Below are 24,831 nucleotides of genomic sequence, written 5' to 3' on the forward strand. Positions count from 1 at the left end.
TGTAATGCAGCACCCACCCTGTACCAGTGCCACAGCTGTGGCTACTGACATCACATCTCTCACACACTTATGTAGGTCCCTCTGGTATACCTCCAGGGAAGCAGCCTGTAGCTGGTGAGTATGGTGTTTGTTCAGGTTTGCCAATACACTGGTCATGTTATGGCCATGGTATATTCCATGAACACATTTAACACACCTACCCATAATGCATGCTGTACATGTTCATGTATTGTTGCAGTTAACTGTACTGCATCACAGTGGTCACCATGATGGTGTATCTGAAGGGTATGTCAGACTCCTGCAATATAACTAACATCCTGTCATTGTAAAATGTGTGCACAGAGATGAACATAATGGTGGGACAAATGGCCTACATTAGGGACATTTGTGAAACATCACCCTTATACAGTGCTACAACAGTCTATATACCAATATTACAATGGCAACTGTTATAGATCTACACTATGGCATATCACAATACTGCAGTCCACATCCCTTACAACCTGCAATGTGGTCTTAACATGAGCAATGAGTATGTAATATGGACTTGTATGTTAAATATGGGGAATGCATACCATCACAAACACTGGAAGCATGTGTGCACACAATCCAGATAAAATATAGTGGAAGCAGCTGTTGAGGTACTGACAACATGCATTCTTTATGAGAATGCACCTTCCAGCAAGTACACTTCCCCAATATCACACCAAGAAATGGTCTGCTATCCAAGACTTTTGGCCATCAAATGTGCCCACTTACCTTCAACAGAGGCAGCCATGGCTTGCACACATCTTACATGCCATGGCCTGGACCCCATACCCAACAGGTAGCACCCAGGAGTTGTACAAGTAGCCACACCTCACCATTGCATATGCCATGACAAACAGTGCAGTTAGTCATGTATGTGGTGAGGATGTATGGGACATGATTAATGTAGAAAATAAACATATGGCCATCCAAGACAGATGATGTCACATGTAGCAAACTGGTCATGCAGGCTAGCTAGTAACATGCCACAACACTGAGAGAGTTGCAGGAATTTCTAGCAAGTACTAGCTGTGCAGTACCCCTGTCAGCAATTTCCTGAACTCTGCATATGGCTGGCCCATGGGTTAGGGTAATCAGATGGGACAGTAATACCACAGGAAGCATAAGCCAGATCTCTCTACATGTAGTGTATGCATAACAGAAAAGGTCCTGAAAAAGCATGCTTTGCAATGTGTACTGGTGTATCAAGACCACGTCGGAAACCTACAGAAAGTATCAAGTAAGATACATGTGCTGCACAACCAACACCTCACCCCACCTCAGGCCCAACATCTCCATCTGTACCTTGCCAGTGCCAGTTTATACCTGTATGTTTGCCATTCATTAGCTAGGACTGGATGCTTCACAACTACGGCCTAGACATGGTGTTCAGTGTTTGGAACACTGCAAAATAACACACATGTGTAGGCCATAGTTGTCAAGCATCTACAAAAAGGCTGAGGGTGGGGAGGGGGTGTCATCACGACACAACAGTGCACTGCAGCAGGGATCCAAAGGATGCTATGAATTGCTGTATCTGCACAGAGTCAGGGTCAGAAACTGTGGCTGACATAACCATGACTCCACAGCAATAGTGACGGCAGTGTGTGCACATGAGTTGACCCTACAATCATACAGAGTCGGGGGACATGTGTAGGGCAGACTGAACAAATACTGGCAAATGCAGATGGTCCATGCTAGTATACCCCTGCTGGGAATAGTGACTGCTGTAGTACACATAACAGTGAGTGCAACAAACCATCATGATAAGGGCGTCCACACATATGTACCGACAAATTGTATGCATCTCAATCAGCATCTGCACAGCTAACACATTTGTTTGACACTGCATTTGATTGTACAGGTCATATGTCACATATCAGGTTCATGTAATGTTAACATATGCAGTAGTGTGGGCCCATAGCATATAAAGGAAGAGGGTGTCATATCAATAAGGGTCTGTACATTCCCCATAGCCACAGTAAGGTTTGAAGGTCGTCAGTGTAACTGTATCGTATTGGCCATACATGCAACACTGATGATGAGATCTGTAAATCAGACATCAGGCATTCACAAATGACATCTGTCCACATATCATCCCAGGTGTGTGTTGGACAAAGACATAGGGGCTGTGAGCAGCAGAGCAGACATAACTGACACAGTAATACACATTCAGCAATGGTGTGTACATCTGTGAGGTATGGTGCACAGTACATGCCAGGGTGCTGAACAGGTGCACAGCAATACTGTGTACATGGGTGCAGTGTGTTCCAGGGGAAGGGGCATCACCTACTAACACAACCCATGCATCACTCACATGTATAATGTTGCTAGCATGGATTGACTATAGCTGCACTGCATGCTGAGTACCATATGTCATGCATGTTAACAGATGGGTAATGGGAGGTCTGTGTGTAATATCTTCATGCAACCTCACCTGTAAGTGTGTGTGTGTTTGTGGGGGGGTGTGGGGGTTGGGGGTTATTTTGTCTGTAAGTGCAATCTGGTGGAGTGGAGGGGGGTTGATGTATGTAGGATGTGTGTGTGTATGTGTGTTTGTGTGTCCATGTATGCACATGTGTGATTCACGGGTTGTTCATACCTCTCAACTTCCCTTTGAAATTGTGCAGTACATGGACATGGACAGATACATAAAACACCAGGAATACTTGTCTGACATGTAATCTCAGGACAGCTGATAATATAATAAGGTCTATAGTATGGAACATGCATTGAGAGGGAAACACCAGGTAGACTGTTATAATTGCAATCAGCAGAAAGGTGAAAGAATATCACGTATGCAGCACTACAGATTCATTGGGGAATTACTAGACAACACCATTCAGTGTTTCCAAATATTACTGTAGTCCACATAATAAGTTAATAGAGCAACAGATCTTGAACAATAGTTACGTATGACACTCCAGTTCGTGACATCATTGAGTGACTGTAGTCACCCCTAACATATGGCGGCCATGCTCACGATGTCTGGACAAACCCAGGGTGAACACTGGATGACAGCAGTGAATCTTTGAAAAACAGACTCCAATCAAGTCAAAGAGGTAATGGAGTAACAGGTCATGTTTTGTGATCACTTATCTAGGCAATTAGAAGAATGATACATTAATGATTGGTATTAATGAGTGTAAGTTTCCAAGTTTGATGCAGGATGGCGAACTTAAGAGAATAAACTTGGGACAGTCTGTAATCACAGGGACAGGTAAGTATTATGGTGGAATGCCAGTGTGTGTGTGTGTGTGTGTGTGTGTGTGTGTGTGTGTGTGTGTGTGTGTGTGTGTGTGTGTGTGTAAATGTGTATATGTGTGTACTGTTAAGTAATGACATACAAGTCTTAAAGTGCATTTCTAGTTTTCCCCTCGCAGGTGAAGAGGTGGGTCAGGATCCCTCCTGCAGGCAATCTGTTGTTGGTGTCCAAATATATACTGAAAATGATGATAGGTGTGTTGAGTCACAGACGAGGTTGTCAGAGGCTGAAACTGCACCATTGTTTGACAACCCCCTGTTATCCACCCCATCCCTGCACACAGTCATGGTGCCTATAGATACCCCATCACCAGTGGCCATAGCAGAGGGACAGTTGGCAGTTGATGGCAGTGCACAGGACAGTGTGGTATCTATAGCACTTGTGTCTGGACAAAGCAGCCATAACCAGATGTCCATCAGGGTAACACATAGGCAGATGTACATGGGGTGCTCATTGGAAGGCTGATGGTCATTGTGCCCCTGGCAGAAGTGCCACATCTGGTACCACCAGACGCATGTTTCAGGCTGCCATGGAGGCGCAGGCACGTATGGGATGATATACCAGACAGGGTCTGAGGCAGCAGAGGGGTACTCTTTCAGCTCTAACTGACAACATCTGTGATCTCACAGGTGCCCTCCATTATTATACAGAGGTCTTGGATAGACGTTGGAGTGAAATAGTGGGACTCATCGACCGTGGATTGTCTGTGCTCGAGCATGTGGTGGGAGTGGTGCAACGGCCATGTGGACTTAGGCCAGCAAACCAACCGCTAGAGGTTGATGTGGATGTGCAAGGACACCAAGACACCCCTGTAGTGGCAGTACCAGCCCCAGCACTGCAGGGGGTTGCTGTCTACACCACACCACAGCAGGCCACGTGCATGTCACCCTGGCCAGTCTCAGGAGGGACTTGGTTGCAGCGGACATATGTCATCCTCAGGGGAGAGCACCATATTGGGGCTTGTACCTGACATGCCCCTGGAACCGCTGGCAGGCACAGTTCTCATGTCCATGGCGGAGGTGGTGAACTGTACACCCTGCCAGGTATGGTCTGCAGCTTTCCAACAAACACCTGTATAGGGCAGCCACATGGCAGAACTGTGTGTATGCATATTCACACACAAGATAAACACAGCTAGGGCAACCCCATACCTACACACACATCACCACGGCCATATCAATAATTAAAACCCCACACTCACACACATGGTGTCAAACATATGGCTCAGCCTAGGTCTCTGGCAAACTAACAACACACCCTGTGCATATGATGATACTTGTGCCACATCCCTGTCATCCATAACATCAATGCAGGGACAGGCTAATATGGTTTGGATGCACACGGTGACTGTACTACAGTGTATCAATGTACTGCTGTGTAACATACTATCAGCAGTAAAGTTTAATGCTTACATGTCAGGAGGTGTAGCTGTACAGACATGATGCATTATAGCTGTTATTAACACTGAGTGGTTGTGGTCTTCATAATCTTATCCATTTGTGTTGTAAGTGTCCATGTATCAGCAAGAGGATGGTCTGCTGTCATATCTCACAAGGGGTATGGCAATGTGCTGACACCTTGGCTGTGCCATATCCTGGGTACAGGTGAACACGTCACAGGTCTGTATAACAGTTACTGCCTGTGCCACATGGCTGATAGGTCTGGGGTGGTATATACAGGTGGGTGCATGGTGGCTGCTGTTAGCAGCCCTTCTACAGTGGACAATGGTAGTTGCACTAGGTGGTAAACACCACATGTTTGTGTATAACACACACAGAGGCTTTGGTGTTGATAAAACCACGCAGAGAATACTGTGCACATGGATGTATGTGCCTGTGCAAGGAACCCATTGTAGCCTATGTAATTCCACCAAGCCAGACTATGCACAACAATACATTGTGGAATAAGCAGTCTGCTAATTTAATGTAATTGATGATGGTACTGGCAGGGTATATGTCCCCTTCCTCAATGTAGTGCTATCCTCAACTTGGTAAACATATGTGTGCTGGAGTGGGTGGCACACCCCTACCCTTTGGAGGGTGAGAGGTGCTGTAGAACCACAGATAGTGTGATAGACAACTACCTAACCTGTTAACATGAACTGTACAGTATTATGGCCAGCTATGCAGGGGGATACACTTAACAGTAACTGCAATGATGTTGGCTGTGTCCACAAAAGCCACAGCCAGCTATATACACCAACCCTAGTACTGCTGGACACCTATACATGGGGAAGAGGCCATTTGCACATCTAACACTAGTTGTGATGGAATGTATGTCCACAGGATGATACCTGTGAAATGTTAGCATATGCCAGGCAGTTGTTGAACAGATGCCCCCTGGGGCATGTATATTCTGCAAACTGAAGTAGATCCCTCCACATACACCCACACTCTTACTTGGCAACACTGGGACTAGACCCCTACCTAGGTATGTAGTGCTACTGATGTGTGTGGCTTTAATAGCACACACCACACAGCTTTTAGGATGAGGTGTGTTCCAGGTTACATGTTACATGCAGAGCATCCCCAGGCATGTACAGTATGGTAATGGGGGATTTAATGGTTGTTTATGGACAATACATAGTGTGACATACCGTCATATACATATTGACAAACACATAAAAATCAGACGCACATCTGAGAAACCTGGGCCTATCAGTGCTAACTACCTTGTCTGTGTGTCTATTGTGTTACAGGTAGGTTGCACACAGCACATGCATAACTGAGCTGGATAGTGTTATCACTTACCTGTATGGTTGATGATGACAGTGGTAACCATACAATGGTACATGGGACATGTACTGGGGTACCATGTTGTAGTGACAATATACCCAGCACCCACACCACACTGTAGATATTGTATGCACTGAAACCCACGATAACACTCTGACATACCCACCATCAAACATTGACCAAGACTGCAATATAACCCCTTGTCCGAGTGCTACTACAGGGATATGCATCTAATGCACATGCCACAGGCATAGTAGGGTGATGCATTGTCATGCCTCTCTTATGGTCAGCAGCATCACTATCCCTAATACTGTGTGGCAATGAATATTGTAATAAGAGTGTGTGGCCTCAGAATGCTGTACCCAACATATGTACACACATGCACACATACACACACATGCCAGAACTCAGTGGGTATTCCATGCCTATCAACCCATTTGTACAACAGTGTTGTGCTGGTACTGCAAGGCCCAGGTAGCTCTTAGGGAGAAGAGCATAACAAGGTACGTGTAATGCCTGGTACAGCAGCAGCCACATCTAACTCAGGGTATTCCCAACTACACTACAAACATGCAGACACTGATATTCTCAGTAATGCACACATACACATTTGTCAGTACTGGGGTGCATCAGTGCAGGTGTTAATAGGTGTGTACAAGGCTATTGTCCATGGAGAGATGGGAAATTTAGGGGATGTGTGTACAGTGGTATTATGCCACCTGCCATGTGCCAGCAGGCCATATAAAAACAGGCAACACTGGGGTGATCCTCAGGTGAAAGTGACATGCATCAGCCAATCATCTGGGTGCTTCTTGCAGAGGGCCAGTGAAGCGCTCCATTTGACATGTATTCAACATGTATTACATAACTTGGTCAATGGCTGTCTTGGAGACCTGTACCCAAGCATGTTCTGTTGACTGTGGTAGTTTAGTCGAGGTATCCATGGCATGTGATGTGAACAGGGTGTGGAGTCCTATCTGTGGCATTTATAATACAGCTGGGCAGACATGTCAGTGTCAGTCAAGCATAGATTGCCTGCAAGTATCCATAATGGATACCTGACATCTGCACATCTGTACAGAGGGCTGACAGACATCAGCTAGCCAACTAGCTATGCATTAGGATGAATGTGTTGACAGATTTATGTCTGACACTGATAGGTATGCCATTACTACATGACGGCAGCCCTCCCTGACATGTGCTATACACATAGAGGTCTACAGTTATTTTCCACATGTCAGGTCATTATCAAATAGGAAATATTTAATGAGAACCAGCTCACACACCAGGAACATGACAGTGAGGACTCAGAGTCCATCTTTGCATGCAGGAGTGTTTGTTTGCAGTACTACAATTAGCAATCTACTCTTACTTGGGAAAGCACTGCCAACAGTAGTAACGTAATGATATACTACATTCCAGTGTGACTGCATATAACCTGGGATACCACCAGTGTATGTAACACATTCAAACCTTTAGGAGTGTTGTACAAGCCATATATACTCAAGTGTCCCTGACAGTAGACTCACACTCCTTTCTACTGTAATGACAGCATATAGACGCATGTTATGTACATGGCATTACATACACTTATTACAGATGTCATTACCCTCCTATGTTATCAGACTGGAATGTGAGCACTGGTTACCATGGCTGAGCCATGCTTAGCAAGTGTCAACACTGCTGCAATATTATGGCTAAGCACACTTGTGCACTGGTAAGCGAAGCCTATATGGTGTAAGTGCCTTTACATTTAACCGTACATTAGCACCGCTTACCTTCATGCAAACATGCACAAACCCATTTAAAGTTGCTGAAAACTGCCTTCACTACTCTGTATCCAACAGCCCTTTTTCTGCCCAGAAACAAAATAAATAGCCTTTGAACCCAGGCACCTGTACACTATAGTCACAGCAATTAGCGACTACTCCATGACAGCTGTAAAAACAGTTGTTGCTTTTCCACTATATCTGTCAGTACACATACTAAATAGTATTGAGCAATTGCTGTGACTTCTACAATTGTGTAGTACTTAGTGATATTACTGTTGCATGACATATGTTGTTATATCTAAATATACACATATGAGATAAATATGGTGTGATACATCTGGGAAGGTATACACAACAGTAATGGTTACACATAACAAGGATATGGATATATATATATATATATATATATATATATATATATATATATATATATATATATATATATATATATATATATATACACACACACACACACACACACACACACACACACACACACACACATATATAGATGCATGAGTACATGTACATACACATATATATTCATATAAATGTATTTATATACATCTGTATATTGCATCATATATATGGCCAAAGATCTCTGTATATATGTGTGTGTGTGTGTGTGTGTGTGTGTATATATATATATATATATATATATATATATATATATATATATATATATATATATATATATATATATATATATATATATATATATATGTATATATATATATATATGTATATATATATATATATATTTATGTCTATATGTAGCTATCTATAACTATGTTTATTGTTTATATATATATATATATATATATATATATATATATATATATATATATATATATATATATATATATATATATATATATATATATATATATATATATATATATATATATATCCAAATATGTATGTAGATATGTATATGTGTATATATATATATATATATATATATATATATATGTTGTTCTTCTTCTTTTGGCTTTTCCAGATTAGGGGTCACCACAGCGGAACTCCAGTCCACTAATGACTGGCTGTAGATTTTTACAGTGCTGAGGTGCCAGCCTGACATCCAACCTTCACGTCACTCGACCCTAGGGAGGACATGCAAACTCCACACAGAAGGCAATCCAGCCGAGAATTGAATGGGAGAACCTCTTGCTGTGATGCGACAATGCTACCATTGCACCACCGCGGCTTCCATATACACATACATATATATTTAACATATGTCCAGAACATGGAGTGGAGTCATAACCCAGCACCAATAGTCTCAACCTCTTAGTGCAAGGGGATGCCATGTACATATTGCAGGTATATATGCAGACTGTTGTTACTGTAACAGGGGTTTTCTTAACAGAAATGTGTGTGGGAGGTCACATCTGCTATTGACATATACGCCATCAGTTACTGACTGACATCCTATGGTAATCATAGTACAGTACCACTGATATCACAGTAAAGGTCCTGTAGAATACAGTAGAGATCTGAGCAATAAATGTGGACAGTCTGAAACACTCTGGTCAGTCCAAAGGTATACACAGAACCCCTTAGTGGAAGACAGGTGGCCCAAGCCTGACAATGTGGATGTTAACAGCCATGTAAATGGGTATATCACATAAATACTGAAATACATATGCCCACACAGTTTATGCATTCACACACTCCTATCTGTCCTGTCACATAATAACCGGTGGTGCCGAGGTCACATGGCCACATACTACTCACTAGTTAGTGACATACATCTGTACAGCATCCCACTGCTTTGTCAGAAATACGTGACAGTTATCGTGGCTGGCAGCAGTACATCTTACAAATATCTGGACATAACATCACATTGGGTAAGTACACTAAGCTGCTAGGCATGTAACAAAACACTGTGCAAACTACAGGCAGACAGCCACAACGCTGGCCTACATTTCTTATGAGAGAATACACATGTACCTACAAATATAACAGGCTTTACAAGCATGTCACAGCACAGAATAACAGACACCTGTGTGAAAGTGCATACCCACAACCAATATGAACACAACCACAGCCACATATGGTAAGCAAGCTTAATATTACAGTATATGGACTGTCTGATCAACACCATCCTCATATGTGCCACTCACACACTAACCCTACATATACTGGGCCACTACACATTGTGGTCCGATGCCTGTCTGTGGTATGGGAAGTGTGTGTTTGGCCCTAAAAACATGTAGGCCAATAGGGTACCATACACTGGAGCAGCATGTAACATCGGATAGAACAGGACCAAGAACAATGACATATACCACAGTCTGTACACAGGCCAAGGTACATATTTGAAATACACACACTGTCGACAATCACCATAAGTACACAGACCTCACTACTGTACACACTACCACAGCATGCCCAGGTTATGTCCTCAAATATAACCCCTACTATACATAGCATGTCTAGCAGTCTGATATCTCACTTGCTTGTTATCAGGTATGATGTCAATAAATAATGGTGTACTGAACATATGCACTTCTTACTGCATGACATATGTACAAAGGTTGACAGTGTTGTGGATCGATGCACAAACACAGGGCCAATATTGACATGTTGCTGTGATAACCTCATACATTTGCTGTTGTAACAGGGTATGTTGTGACATACGTCCTCTGAGGGATATGAAGTCAGTAACTCTCATGGCTGTCACCATATACTGACTGCAATTCTCAGACTATGCCTCTGCAGTTCTAAGATAAGTAATCTGTGAGTAACACAAGACACATAAGACTCCAAACACTAGCCAGTCTGTAGATAACCCTACAGGTGGAAGTTTCCTCAACCAAATAACATTGTCATGTCAGGTATTAAATCATGTAGACCAGCCATATCCACGCAAACCCTGTTAAACCAACATTACTCCAAATGCAGAAGAGCAAAAGTTATATTCTGTAGTCATGTCTGGAACATCCTCCTCCTGTTTGTTGGCCTGTATCTACTGTGTAAGTTGTTAGAGGTATATCCCACTACCATCTGTGATGCTGTTTGCCAAACACCGACATGAATTCCTGCTCACAGTGAATGAAAAGGGACAACACCCACATGATGTTCCTAGTTATTGAAGTGTGTTTCCATGCAACTGGCTATGGGAATGTTACCACAGCTGTTCCACATGCAATCAGCTAGTGGAGGACTGCAATTCATGCTGATCATGAGCATCACTTACAAAACACAAGCTGGTGGCTAAGCAAAGCAAGTGTACTTTTCCACATCCACCAGAGAGAGAGTGAGAGAGACAGACAGAGGCAGAGTAAGACAAGGAGACGGTGGGAGAGTAAAAGCTAAGCATGTTTGTGTTACACACTTACCATTATGAGATTTCAAACTGCTGTCTATGTATTGCTATTACATGTCTATGCAGTTATTGCATGCACCACAGAGCTTACATGTTAAGGAGCTGTCCAAAGGTATATTTGATGGTGAGTGATATCAGCAACAGTGATAAAGGAAGGAAAAGGTAGATGTAATACACGTGTCTGTCCACAAGAACAGGTGTCAAGGATGACACAGTCACACTCTCTCAGGGACTCACACACATTATCGCAGTTGGCAGGGTCAGGATTAAACTTCCTAACTAACTAGTTTGCCACACTTCAGTAATATGCAGGTATTACATGCACCACAGAGGTTGTCCAACAGCTCTGGGTTTGACATGGCATTATATGTTAAGCAGAGATCACCTCTGAGTACATGATATGTGACAGAGTATAGCTTGCATGATTTTCAGATGGTCACCATAGGGCACCTGGTTTAGGCCTGTGATTCTTTTACTGATGTATGTCTGCAGCCTTTCTAGTTGTTGCAAATGTCTTAAGAGGAACATACCAAATGGGGCATTGTAGTCTGTACTGGGTCTACTGAGAGATGACTACAGTGGGACAATGGCCTCCTTTTTTCCTGGATATAAAGCCCTTAGTGATGAAGTGTATCACATAGGTGGATTTTCTGACTGTTGTGGCAATGTGGTTATTAAAGGTGAGACCACTGTCTACCTGTGTCCCTAAGTCTCTTATCACACTTTAGGTGTTTAGTGTTCTGCCACCTTTGTGGTACTTCATGGGCACATGTCCCTTCCCAAAGGGGATAACTATACATTTCTTGGCATTGAGCTTGAGGCCATGGTTCAGGCACCAAGCATCTCTTTCTGTAAGGCACGTCTGTAGAATATCCACATCATGTGAGGATTTAATATTGGCTTCCAGTTTGCAGTTATCTGTGACCTTTGTTAGCCAGAGTCCCTTAGTGTTGGCCTGCACTTCAGAGCAGTAGATGCCAAACAAAAGCAGTCTCAGGACTGAACCCTGAGGTACTCCAAATGTCACTTGTCTGGGGTTGGATTTGGAGTCACCTACTTTTACAGTGTTGGCTCTGTCAGTACAGCAGTTGGCAAGTCATTGGGTGATGTAGGGATTAATGGCCAGCTTGGTACATTTATCTATGATTCCAGACTGGGGAATGGTGTTGAAGGCCTTGGCAAGGTCCAGATAGGCTGTGTGAACCACCCAGCTGATGACTTCAAATTAAAGGGGGGCTGCTGGAGACAGCTGAATGGGTGAGACCAATGGGAAGGGGTGCGGCCAACTAGAAAGGAGTGGGGCTATGCTCAAAAACACAACAACTGGAACTTTAATTAAATACGCTGCCCTGGGTGCCAAACCATCATTATGAGAGTCCAATTAAGACAAAGAAGTGTAGAAGAAAAAAATGTTTCAATGCATTGGCTACATGACAGCTTACTTAATATCTAGATGTATATGCAAAGGTTGTGAGGCATGAAAAAATAAATTACTTTTTAAATACATTACTAGAATGCAAGTCAAAATAAAGTATAAAAAAGCAAGCAGCACACAACTCAAATCACTTCTCATTGCACTGCAGTTCTAATTATAATTTATATTCAGCTTTATAAAATTACCAAGTAACATGTTGAAAGTAACAATCTCTGTGATACCTCCATTTGTAAAAATGTTTCTTATCCAAAAAAGACCTGCTGCCTGACAAGAACTATTTACTTTTTTCATGGGGAAAACATGATCAAAGTAAAAAATGAACAGCAAACAAGAAACAAGCTCAAGATAAATTGCTTAAAGGATTACTGCACAAGTTATGGACCACACATGATAGATTGGTAGTTTAGTTTATGGGTAAAGCCTGCAAAGATGACTGCAAGTCTCCAACAAATGTAATGAGCTTCTGAAAATACTGTAATCCTGTCCTTTATTTCAAATACTGTCATGCATTTCAATACCTAAGGCTTATACGTTACCTAGTTATGTAAATATTCTCTGCATGGCAACAACAAACAGGGGTTCAATATTGGTAATTATTTAACAGTATGCTTATTAAAGCTTACTTGCATCATGCAATCTCTGACAAGCTTACCTGATGGTCATTAAAGCATTGCTAGTTAAACACAGAGCAAGAGGGCACTGCGGCAGCATGCATTTTCTGAATAATAAGAAGCATAAATCAACAGTATAAAAATATGACAGAAAACCAGAACATTTTGCAAAATCAAGGACAGATGAAAAGCCACTGTTGTACTTGTGTCTACCTTGGATGGGGTAATACTCTGCACACTTACACTGCATAACTACTCCTTGCCTTGCTTGGACACATCCAGAGTCACTACTTGGGGGAGTGGGGTGCAACAAGTATGTCACAATTTGAAATGCCTCTGGCTGACGGTGATGGCTCTGACACTCAACCAAAGAGCAAAAAATCTGGACAAAGCCATTCATAGAAGTGGGACACAGGCCCAAAAATAAGTGCAATTTGTAAATATTGCTCTTATAAACTTAGAAAGATAATAGAATAGTAGTAGGTCTTGCATTAGTATGAATTTTCTGAAGAGTATGAAATCTGAAACTCAAATGTCTGCCATTATTTTCTAACTTCAATCTTTAATGATTTGCCACAAATTTGCCATAAAACCACAATTTTATGAAAAATGGACCAAAAATGTAATGCAAAAATATAAAATTGCCACACAATACAGCTGGGAACCTGTCAAAGAACGGACACCTTTTTAATATTAGTATTGTTAACTTGAGCAGTTGACAAAATAAGAGAATCTACTTGTATTTCTGAAATAAAAGTAATCTATAACTCTGATCATTACAGTTATTTATAATTGTAAACCCTCCACATTTTCTTCCAAAATTGACATTTTGCGGATGGATTATTAGGGGCCGAGCAACATTTTTAGCTAAAATTGGAGACAGTTGAGAGGTTTAGATATTCCTAATTCTATAAAGCAATTTATTTTCATGTACCTCTCAACCTCTTAATGCAGGAAATCTGGACAAGGCCAAATATATTGGGGGAACATACAAACAGTACTAAAAATTGCTCTTGTATAAACTTAAGACAGTTGATAGAATAACAGGTCTTGCTTTAGAATGCATGTTTCTGAAGATTATGACATCTGAAACTCAATGTCTGTCATTATTTAGTGACTTCATTCCTAAATGATTTGTCAGAAAACCACAAATTTGTATGAGGAACAAACCAAAAATACGAAGCAAAAATCTATTCATTCTGCAAAAATCTGGAGTGTTGAGAGTTATAGTTCAGCCAGGGCTGTCTTTGAGTTTGCTGCCCTTCCCCCTCACAAAATCATGGTTGAATGGAACCTCCCCCCTGCAGGCATTCCAATGTCCCATCCCTTGGTTATTTCACCCCATTTACCATAAACACTGTAATGTGCATACTGCTTTACTTCTGCAATGATTTGGATTTCATTTGAAAGTTTTACTTTGCATTTTACAGCACAAACACTAATCGATATCTGCTAAACAAAGCAACGCAGTCTCACAATGAAAATAGACTTAGCATTAAAACTTCTCTGCCCTTGAAACTCTCATTCATTGAAACAGCCTTGAAACCCACATTCAAAGAAAATACATTTTGCCAGTGTCAGATAAAGATTAACTTTGGGCTGTTTTCAAATCATAGGTCCCTTGCACATGAAACATACATGTGCTCTTTGATACACCTTCCTGACTTATTAAATTATACTCCTTGTATAATACATTACAGTTGTTAGACAGCATTTTAAAATTATTGTTTTAAACATTTTTCCAGTGAACAATGAAACAAAGTGCATGCATCAATAATGACAAAACTGCCCTATTCAGAACATTTCCATCATAAAAGTCAACTCAAACTTCTACAGTCCATCAGTATCAGTAAATATGCGCAATCTCTGAAGAAGTAAAAGTCATCAAAATAATTTCACATTAAAGAGATCTGTAACTAATGAAGAGGTTGCTGCTAGCAAACAACTTTATATTTCATTGTTTCATTTACAAATAAAGTGTCTGTGCCCTTGAGGAATAAATTGCTAGTAATATTGCAATCGGGAATGGATGGCAAACTGATAACAGGCTCATAGTTTCTAGGTATCTTCGCCAAAAAGGACTGCAGCAGCCACCCCCTTTTAAACACAGTACAGTATCAGCAACACATCTACCTGTGGGAGTAGAACCCACAGCCTTCTGCAGCAAAAGCAAGTACACTACCTGTTGTGCTATTACCAATGTAAGCAGACTCACCATAAGCAGCACTAAACTTTTGTTCCCCTGCAGCTCTCAGCTCCTTGTAATCTCTACTCGACACTCAGCTGTATCTCTGAACTTTGCAGCACAAAAAATCTGGAAAAAGCTGAAATTTATTGGGGGGGGGAGGACAAAAGCCCCAAAACCAGGGACACATTTTAAACATTGCTTGTATAATGTTGGAAAGTTTTTAGAATAATATGCTGTGCTACCACCAAACATTATACTGCCAAGTCTTGAACCCAGAACCCTGTGCAAAACAATCAGAGCAACATACCACTATGCCAAATCAGCTGTTTTGTGAAAAAGAGGAAGACTGAAACTTAAATCTCTACCATTTAGTGAATTAAGTTCTCACCATAGCTGTCAACCTCTTAGCACAAAACACCTGAACAAAGCCAATAATGGGGGAATGCAGCCCCCAAAGATATTCAGTGAATTCAGTTCTCACCATAGCTCTTACCTCTTAGCAAAAAAAAAAAAACCTGGACAAAGCCAGTAATGGGGGAATACAGCCCCCAAACATATTCAGTGAATTCAGTTCTTACCATAGCTCTCAACCTTAGCACAAAAACCTGGATGAAGCCAATAATAGGGGAATACAGTCCCAAACAATAGGGACAAATTTCAAATATCCATCTTATAAACTTAGAAAATTGCTAGAATAAAAGGTTTTGTGTTATCATGCACTTTCTGAAGAATATGATGTCCGAAAGTCAAATTCCTGTCATTTTTATTTATTTAACATTTGTTAACCAGGAAAGTCTGACTTGGAAAAAAAGTCAATTTTTCAGCAGAGGCCCAGGGAGAAACACTCCAGACATGTCTTTATAAGATGGGAGGACAGCAGAGCACCCAGAGAAAACACACACAAACACAGGGAGGACATGCAGACTCCCCACAAAAGGCACCCCAGCCAAGAATCAAATGAGAGAACCTGTAGCTGTCTGGCAACAATGCTACCACTGCACCACTGCACTAATGATTGTGTCAGGAAAGTCTAACTTGGAACAAAAGCCAATTTTCAGCAGATGCCCAGGGAAAAGCACTCCAGACACATGTATTTGTAAGATGGGATGACACCAGAACAAACCCACACAAACACAGGGAGAACATGCTCACTCCATACAGTAGACACCCCAGCCAAGAATCAAACCAGAGAACCTGTAGCTGTCTGGCAATATTGTTATCACTGCACCACTGCACTACTGACTCTGTAAGGAAAAAAACATACAGAAACCACAGATTGTATGAGGAACAGGCCAGAACAAATTTGAGGCAAAAATCTGCAAATGTTTTACAAATGGTGGTGGGTAGGGAATTCATGCTCTTGCCAGCTGTACACAAGGTACAGAGTTCAAGCCCACCACCATGTAGCTTGAGTTCTCTCTAGCCACCAGTATATAGCAACTGGGGCATATAAAAGGAGAGTCTTAATCTCTTCTTTAGATCATCTAAAAGTCTTATCTTGAGTTTTGCTCCTCAAATTTAACCCTATTAATCCTTTCTCATCATGTTAACTACAAATTCATAAAATTTATTTCTTATTTCTTGTGCTGTATTCTTACATCTGGGGCACTGTTTTGTTATCTGTATAGAATATGTAATTCACATTAAGGTATCTCTGCCCTGCAGATGCCTACAGGACTGTAATGAATTTTGCCTTTTATAAACTGAACTATAGTTCTGATCTCATGCCTTTATACCACAGTTTTTCAGACTGTAGTAAATACATTACAAAAGTGTCTGTTCTTTTTTTTTTTTGCATTTCCTTTTTTTATATTTAATGCATGTAATTATTACTACTGTTAGCTTCAAAATATTGCTCTATCATTTTTACTTTAGTATTTTGAGATCCTTAAATTATCTTATGCATAAGTATACTTGCACATCCTGATAACAGAATGAATGGACACCACTGCAAATATGCCTGTTATTTATATGCAGTAAAAATAACTCTTAAATTTATAAAATACAACCAATACACCCTGTTTGCTTTTTATCATACTATTCTCATTTAGAGAACTAAATGGGAGGCATAAAGACTTTTCATTACTTAAACATTATTATTAGGAACTGCAGAATAAGACTGAACAAGAAAAAACTGATAACATATAAAAGTAATCATACTTTCTCTCACCACACACAAACGTGTGCACACACACACACACACACACACACACACACACACACACACACACACACACACACGCACGCAAGCATGCACGCACGCACACACACACACACACACACAAACACACACACACACAAACACACCAGTATCTGACTTCAGTTGAGTATTCATATTCTTCTGCAGTATCCAGTATCAGTTCCCTGTTGAGTCTGTTTCCAGAGTCCCACACAAGCTAATGGCTGGTTTCTTGTAGGCATAATTGTCCTGAGCAAGCTAATGGCTAGTTCCCTGTCTTCCAGGTTGGCTTCCCTGTGAGAGTAGCCTCCAGTCTGCAGACGATGCAGTCTGGAGTTCTTCTGTTCAATGCGGTCATCACCGCATAGACTTCTGGGCATCTGCAGGGCAGAGATACCTTACCCCCTATCTGGACTGTGGACACAGCAGTCTAGAGTTCTGTTGAGTTCCAGGAACTCCAAGCATGCATGTGTGGAGTACAGGGACTCGAGATTTTATTCTTCTTCTACATTTCGGGACTCACAATTTCTTTTTGTTTGTTTTTTTTTCTTCTTTTTACAGTTGGGGGGGGCTGCAGTCCTGCAGTCCTATAGCACGAGCCGCCCTTGGAACCACCTTACCCTCATCCACAGCTCTGGAGACTGATTCAAAGATGTGAATCAGGTTCAGGAGTCATGATTGGCCCTTCACAAACTCAACCTGGATGGGGTCCAATGTTTCAGGTTGCCAATGTCTTTGGTTATAAGTTCCATAATAATACTTTCCATGACCTGCAGATCAGGCACGTCATACTGCTGGGTTGGTAGTTCCCAGGATCCAAGGTGAATCCCTCCTTGTCTACTGGGATAACTGTAGATGTGCACCACACAGTGGGCACAAAGCCTGAGGTGTGGCTATGATTAGACATGGCATAGGTGAGGTGCCAGTTCATTTTGTAGTTCATGTAGTACACAGCCCGGGATGTTGTCTGGTCCCATGGATGCTGTTTTTTTACCTCTGGAGATTGTGTTTTTTACCTGTGTGGCCATTATTACTGGAATCTGGCAATCTTTCAGTGTTGAGATGGGCCCTTTAGGGGGTGGGAGGGGGTGCAGTTGGCACTGAATCGATCTGCCAGGATATTGGCAATATCTTTGGGATCAGTATATTTAATGCCATCCTGTTGTAGCTCAGAGCAGATCTGAACATTGCCATTTAGATTCCTGACATAGCTATGGAATGGCTTGCAGTTGTCTTTGGAATCTTTGGATATATTATGTTCGTAACTAGCTTTGGAGGATTTTATGAGGGATCGCAGGTTCTTACTGAGGTTGGTAAGGGGGTATTTTGCATCCTGGACATTCCCTCATTTCTGCAACAGTTTCTTCCTTTTGTTTTACAGTTTGTTTATAGCAGGGGACCTCCACGTTGGCTTCTTTTTCTTAGTGGGGAGCATCTTGGTTCTATTTGGGATGGCATGATTCATTCACAAGTGGATGTGCTTATACAGTGCCTTAGTGTAGGATTCAGCAGTCGTCATTTCAGTTCCTGTCTGCAAGAGTGTCAGGATGTTAGTCACACCTGACATGTGTAGCATGATGTTGGCTTTGGAAATGTGTGTTATGGAGGTTTCCTTACCGGAGTGTGGGGGAGGGATGTGGATGTTAAGGGTGATTAGCCTATGGGCAGACATGACCACCGATGGGATGAACATAGGTGTGGAGCATTGATTTCCCACATTGGTAATGACTAGATCTAGCATATTGGAGCCCATGGTTGGACTATGGGTTACTTGATCCAGCGCAATGGGAATTATGACTTCCAAGAACCATTGGGCACACGTGTTGGTACACAAGTAGTTTTCTTAGTTAATGGCAGGGTAGTGTAAGTCACCCAGTAGTAGGGTGTTTGGTTATATCATAATATTTCCCAGTATGTTTAGAAAGGTGTAGTGGGAACCTTGGGGCATGGTGGGAGAAATGTAGCAAGCTATACAATTTGGATTGCAGTCTTACCTAGTGTTAGTTGCACTGGAAGTATTTTAGGTGCATTCTGTTGGACAAGTAGCCTGGTGGTGTGAATATCCTTGGTGAATATGGACACTCCTGCACCTTTAATGTTTTGGTTCCAGTTTGGTGGCCAACAGGTGTGGTAAGAGCTGTACCTGGTATTGCAGGGGTGCTCTCTGGAGCTTTGGATCAGGTCTCTGTTACCGCACAGATATCGATGTTCTCCATTCTTAGGAGAGCCTAGTGACTGTGAATGGCCACAAAAGCATTGGTCCCTATACACAAGCAATCAAATGCACACAGAGTTGCACAGTTGTCATGTCTGGGACTTGAACTCCTATCTAACTAGTACATCACACTACAGTATAACATAGTTATCACACATGCCATTGAGATTACTGGGCTACTCTTTCCCCAAAGGTGTATTTCAAAGTGAATGACAGCAGCCCTGCCAAAGTAGGGCAATGGAAATTGTAGTGTGTGTGAATGGCCTCAAAAGCATTGATCCCTACACAAAAAAACACACAAATATTTACAGTTGCCATGTCTGGGAATAGAAACCCTACCTAACTAATACATCACACTATAGCCTTCGCAGTTATAGGATGTGCCATGGAGCTTACTGGGCTATGCTTTCCCCAAAGATGTATTTCAAGATTAATGACATCAGCAGGCTTGCCAAAGTAGGGCAATGGGGAGTGCACTGACTGTGGATAGACACAAAAGCATTGATCCCTACACACACACACACACACACACACACACACACACACACACACACACACACACACACACACACACACACACACACACACAGTTGCCATGTCAGGGATTAGAACTCCTACCTAACTAGTACATAACACTACATCATTATGCAGTTATAGCACACACCACAGAGCTTATAGGGCTACTCTTTTACCAAAGGTGTATTTTAAGGTGAATGACATCAGCAGGCTTGCCATAGTAGAACAATGAGGAGTGCAGTGTGTGTGCATGGGCCATAAACCATTCATCTGGAAGCAGACACACAGGTTTATATTTTACAGGTATGTGTATACAACTGCTAGATGAATACTGACTTGTACAGTGATGTTACACAGTTATCACAAGCACCACAGATACTATAGTGCTGAGGGATACCAGAGGCAAATGTCTACAGTGATTGACATTTGTACTTCACGTGGTTTTAGCTATTTGGATGTGTGCTGGGTGGGACGGGCCTCATGATGGGAGGCTGTTTGTCACTGTCTGTCACTCTCTTCCACACCTCTATGTATGTGTAATTTTGACCTATTATAATGTGTTGTCCTTGGATATATTTATGTATTCCTATTCAATGTGTGTGCAAAGTATGACTGGTGTGCAATCTGAAGTGTGTGCACAAACATCTGTGACTGTCAGATATGTATAGTCCACTGCTGTTGCCACACATGGGCTTCATTTCTGTAAGTGTGGGAGCATGCCCAGTATGACCTTCTGTATTGAATGTGTGAATCCATTCCAAGTAGGTTGTACTCCAGTGCAGGCTTTCGTGTTCTACACCTACAGCTAGCAACCTGTTTCTGCAGGATATCTGTAGATCGGTTGACAATATGGGGTCAAAATGGGCAAAGGATAGTGGGTTACTGTAGGTAATTGTGTCTGTGCTGCTTCTGCTACATGGTTTTGGTGTTAGTAGAGATATTCAGACATATGTACTGTTTTACACTGTGATGTTTTATGTCATCAACTACTGTCAGGTATACATATTTGCTTGCAGTATTTCCTGGGGAACACAGGGTGAATGCAGCTGTGTCCAGAATTGTGGTCTGCAGCCTACATATTCTTGCGCAATTGTGCCATTTTGGAGGCAAGCTGCAGACAATTGCTGATGGGTCTTTGTAAATTGTTCAGCTCCTTGGTACAATGGTGGCTGAGGATCCCATGTTTGTACATCCATCGACATGACAGTATGGCCATATCCTGCTGTGGCCATATCTCACAGTTGTAAAGATTCACACAGGTTACCCAGAGGTAGGGGGTCATATTTCTGGTCATTACACCTTCCCATTGTGGTTTACAAGCAGGTTTGTAGCCACCCATTCCTGTGTTTGCAGGTAGTGATAATATGTGCACACGGCTGAGTTTCAGACTTCACACCCTCCATGTCGTCCATGATCCTACCACCCCCCTCTGTTATTCTATATTCTTCCAAACATTATGCAAACATTATCTGATAAGTTCTCTATAGTTATCACTTTATCCCAGCAGTAATTTGGTGTTGGTACACAATTCATGCAGTAGGATATTGTGGACATGTTACTGGGATTTGTCGACATGGCCTTGCATTTGGGTTCTGTGGACTGTGTTTTGTTGTTATTTGGGAGTCCATGACATAACATACATAGGCAGTATGGGTGAGACACAGGCCTTTGGCAGAGGACTGCAAGGCATTTGGTAGTGATGCAGGCCAGCTGTAGCAGGCCATTGCATTGTGTCACTACTACAGTCCCAGACTGCAAGCCACTAAATTCCACTGGGGTGACATGGTAGGTGTGCAAGGTGTTAATGTCAATAGTTTCTGTCATTATTGATCCAGTGGTGTGGATGCTGGCAGGGTGCTACACCTGCATGAGACACCTCTTCAGCATGCTGCATTCTGTGGCTATTTCAACAAGGAGGTGGGGGTCGTACTGTACTCATTCTCAACAGCAAGGATAAGACATGTGAGGTACCTGTGGGTGATGGTGGGGTTAGCTGGGTGCATGTGTGCAATGGATGCTACTTGCATCTGACTCACAGATCTATGTGGGGCATTCCACTTATGCTGGCTTGTGCAGGGACATCAGCAGTTTCTCAATACTTTATACCTGTGACCTTTGTAGTCTGGCAGTGTTTGGCCAGATGATATCAGTATTCCATACTACAAACCCAACTAATGTGCTGCTAACCTACATTTACAATTCCAAAAGTGTGTCCATTTGACATTAACATATTATACACTGTCTGAGGTACTTCTACCTGTGTAGTGTTTGTATGTCTGGCCCCACATTCATGCCATGTCCATCTTTCAGATGGTGACAGATGTTACAGCCAAACAATTACTATGGCTTATTGCTGGAATGTGTTTTGTTGGGATGCATTGTGTTTGGCACTGCAGTTGTGAGAACTTGGCCCTTTCATCAGCAGTACTGGCCAATGACCTCCAGGGCAAACCTCACCATGCCTACATGCTAACCACTCCCACACAATATACAGCACACACCAACCTAACAAACGCAGCCCTGCATATTGTACATGTGCCGCAATCTATCCTGCTACTTTGGCTGGCTACGGTAATCTGTGCTCCACTGTTATTATAACTACATATACATATTACTACATTTCTACATAGGATTGTGGGGGGGGGGGGCACACCTGACAACTGTACACATTTGCTATGACTGTACTGGTATTTCATTTACTCCATTTCATTCTGTATTCTGACCTATCATGCAGACTAGAGGCATATCAGTGTACTACAGATCTTAGGTTTTATTGAACTACATTTCAGTTTCAGACTTCTTACCCTTCAGAACTAACATTCCACTGCCTGACCTGTTGTAGTCTGTCAGTGTAGGTCTGGAGGGGGGCTGTTCTCCATAGCCATCAATCAGAGGCCTTAGCACAACCTTTCTTTGTGTTTGTCGATGCTTGTCCTGCAGCCTGAAACTGGTGTTGGGTATGTGTGCCTCCCTGACTGGCATGTGTGTGTCCTATGGACACACATTTGGCCCACCACATTTCCTGCAGTGGGTTTTGTCACCTTGTCTAGTACTGGCTACTATGGTGACACCAGTATTTGTTACAGATTTTATGCTGCCACTATAGGTATCTACTATCTGCTGGCATCCCATTCAGCCACCCAATTCCCTTGCATGCTCGCATCTATACCATAGATACAAGTAAAAAAACATACTACTCCATTCATCAGTTGATAGCGAGAGTGACTTACCTTGTAGCTGTGCCAGTACTGAGGATGGTTCTGGAGGGCTAACTATGTCGGATGCACATAGTACACTCCCTATACATGGTTAAGCACAGGTAGTGTCATGTTTGGTATCCCTTTTACTGTACGTGTGAGTCAGAGAGAGGTGTTATTCCCTGGGTTCTTACTGTGTCAGTGTATGTGCTATGCACTGCCTCTTTGCCACAGCCTGGGCATACTGGGCATGCCTCCTTCTGCCTACTGGGGTAGGCTCAGGTTGTTCCTCCTCTAAGTCACTCTGCGCCTGTGCAGGCCTTGGCAATGGTGGGGGTCTGTGTGGCCCTGCCCCTGCTGTTCCTGCTGCAGCTGTTTCCTCAGGATCATATTGTGTAGCATGGCACATATGATGACAATTTGGGTACATGTAGCTGGTGAGTACTATAAGGCTCCACCAGATATGTCCAGGCACTGGAACTGTGACTTGAGCATCCCAAACACATGCTCTATTATGATTCTGGTTTGTGCATGTGCCTCATTATGGAGTCCTTGTTTGGGTGTGTGTGCATTTCTTATGGGTGACATCAGCCACGGATCCAGTGCATAACCAGCATCCCCCACTAGGTGGCCATAAGGGATGTCCTCATTGGCAAATCTCTGGTACAGCTGCATCATATGCCGGATGTGGAAGTTGTGATAGCTTCCAGGGCAGCGAGCACACACACATTCATTATAATACCCTGGGCATCACACACAACCTTGTAGTTGATGGAGGGGAAGCCCCTGTGGTTGATGTAGGCCCTACACTGTTCATTGGGTGGTGCTCTGATGTGTATGTGCATGCAGTTGATAGCACCCACTACCTCAGGGTATTCTGCTATTTGGTGGATGAGATGCATATTGCTGGTCAACACCTCATGGGTGTTGTGGAAATATACATGCTCACCGACATGTGCTGACATGTTATCTAGGAACTGGTGGAGTACCCAGGATGATGATGCCTGTGAGATCCCCTTGATATCCCCAGGTGTCCTTTGGAAGGTACCTGTGGCTAGTATTCTTAGGCCTACACATACCTTGGTATCCATAGGGATGGGTTCCCCTCTGTTGGTTGTATGTGTGAGGCATGGCCGGCACAGTTCAACAATTTGCTGTAGGAGGTCCTTGTCCACCCTATAGTGCTCCACCATCTCCAGCTCATGTAGTCCCTGGTAGGTTACCCTGTGTCTGTACACTCCTCTCCTTCTCCTCACTGTGGGTTAGTCATCACCATTCTCATCCTCACCACCCTCAGCCTCTTCCACATGTTGATTTATGAGAGCTAATGCAGCCCCTATGATTTTGTTGCTTTTTTTAG

The sequence above is a fragment of the Protopterus annectens genome, chromosome 5.part0 (assembly GCF_019279795.1).
Source record: "Protopterus annectens isolate FY-2018-M chromosome 5.part0, PAN1.0, whole genome shotgun sequence".
Lineage (NCBI taxonomy): Eukaryota > Metazoa > Chordata > Ceratodontiformes > Protopteridae > Protopterus > Protopterus annectens.